The following is a 2560-nucleotide window of genomic DNA, read 5'->3' on the forward strand; positions in this document are numbered from 1 at the left end:
GAATACCAGATAGAAACAACTGGAGGCAGAAGCCATTTCTTTTGGCTCTGACTCCGGAGGCTTGAGTCCGTTATGGTGCGGAGAGCATGGCCGCTACAGCTAGTCCCTGTGCTGAGGCAGGAGCTTTCAGCTGCTGCCTCTCACATCTTGGTGGGTCAGAAAGCAGACAGCTAGACTGGAAATGGGGCAGTTTAAACACCCAAAGCCTTGCCCCCAGTGTCTCACTTCCTAAAGGTTCTGCAACATCCTCACCACCCCAAATAACTCTACCAGGAGGGGAAATGTTCATACATGTGAGCCACATTCAAACCACAGAAGCACACTGAGCCCCACACGTCACCGTGTCTTCTCCCACACCTCCTAACTGTGCTGAAGGTGACTTATGCAGCATGCATAGTGAGCTTTGCAACAGTGCCCAAGCATAACTACAGCAGGGTTGGACAGACGGAAAGCAGGTCTGGACAGACGGTCCTGCAGTGAAGAGCCCTTGTTCCTCTTGCAGAAGACCTGATTCAGGTCCCAAAGCACACACTGAGTGGCTCACAACTACTGTAACTCCAGCACCATGGGAACCAGCGCCCTCTTCTGGCCTCCAAGGGTACCTACACTCATATGCATATACTCATACACAGACACACAGAAATTTTAAAGTAAATCTTTAAAAAGCAACTGCCAGGATCATGATTACCACCTACTGTATAATGCTGCCAACGTGCCTTCTCATGTGCTTTGGATTATTATTGGGTATAATGAGAGCTAATTTGAACCAGACTCTGTGACACCGTGACAGTTGGTTTGGTAATGATGACAGAAACTGGGACTAGAAGCTGTGCGGAGTAGGTATGGGTAGACAGGGATGCCTCAGTAGGATACAGCCAGCCACACAAGGGTCCATCACACAGCTCAGAGTAACTGCAACTCAAAATGCAAATGATTTATCCCTGGACTCTCCCATATAACATTATCAGACTATAATGGACTATGGATGGCTGAAACTGAAGATAAAGGAGAGCTATCAGAGGCTTCATCCCATAAACAATTCCATAAACAATGTTTTTACATGATACATAATTATGTGTTTATATATAAATACATAATATACATCTCCTTTCATTTAATACATAATAAATGCATTCTCTGTGACTGTCAAGGATCCTGTGTATAGTAAGTACATGGGTATTATTATGACATTTTCATGTGTGTATGAAATATGTCTGGGGATATATATTCATGTACCCAAGTCTTGGGGTGGGGTAGCATCAGATATCTTCCTCTACTTTGTTTTGAAACGGGATATTATAAATGTAGACTTCATTAATTAGCCAAGAATTGGCAATGAGATTCAAGGATCCTCCTGTCTCTGTTTCCCCAGCACCAAGATTGCAGGCATGTAGTAATTTGCACATATTTTTACGTGGGTGCTGGGAAGCTCAGGTCTTCAAGCATGCTCAGCAAGCACCTTATCACCTAGGCAATCCCCTCGAAAGCCCCTCCAATCTATTCCTGTCACATTTACCACCTTGTCTTCCTCCTACTTCGATGGTGTCCTTCTCCTCCTCCCCCTCCTCCTCCCCCCCTCCTCCTCCCAACTAGTGCCCCTTCCATTTTCAAGTCTTTCAAAACAAATCTCTTTACACTCAGTCCATTTCTCTGGCTTGCCCCTTATCAGGGCACTGTCCAAAGTGATGAATGAGGAGCCTTCAGCCCAAGCAGGTTTCTGCAGTAAACCCAAGAACATACATTGGCGCCAGAGCCAGGCCGGGCTGCCTCACCCTTGGCCTCTGTGGTCTCTGCCTATGGGATGAGACCTTCTTTCTTGCATTCTCCATGACTATCAAGGAGCCTGGGGAGACAAGAAGATGGACACAGTGCTGCCCAATCCAGCAAAAGCTGGCTTAGAAATTCCAGCCACAGTCGGATATGGGTTGAGTTGGGTCAAGGATTCACAAAGCATAACTTGAGTTTTATTCGCCCTCTGTTGATGGATGAGGCCTTTGAAGGAGCTGGCAGAGGCCTCACCCCATGCATCTGGGGAAGATTTGTGAGCACATTTAGATGAGGGATCTCTTGCAGTTCCCATGAGTGTTTAAGTTGACTTGCTTCAAACCAAGATCAAAGAACAGGCTAGAGAGATGGTTTCACTGATTTGTATAAATCAGCCAGACAAACAGCGGCCTCGACAGCTACTGATGTTTCTCCAGTCGGAGGTAACTAGTTAAGGACCGTGGCAGGCAGCCTCAGAATGCCAAGCCCCTCCTTGGGAAAGAAGTGTGGAGCAACATCGATCACCCAGTGCCCAGCTTTGCCGTGACTGTGTCTGGAGCCATAATTGAAGAGGCTCCGAGGTCTATTTCTCCAGTATCCTTCAACCTTTCAGAGTGAATTTGAGTGATTATTTTGAACACTAAGGCCGTATATACTTGTCGAGCTTTCAAATGCTTGCAGACATTGTCTTGTTTCAACTTCATAAGAAGGAGATGATGAGAGCATCCAAGAGTCCTGTCATCTTGCTGAGGAGAAATGGAGGCTCAGGGGTACCAAGGGTCTTACCCAAGGTCAT

The sequence above is a fragment of the Rattus rattus genome, chromosome 5 (genome assembly GCF_011064425.1).
Source record: "Rattus rattus isolate New Zealand chromosome 5, Rrattus_CSIRO_v1, whole genome shotgun sequence".
NCBI classification, from domain to species: domain Eukaryota; kingdom Metazoa; phylum Chordata; class Mammalia; order Rodentia; family Muridae; genus Rattus; species Rattus rattus.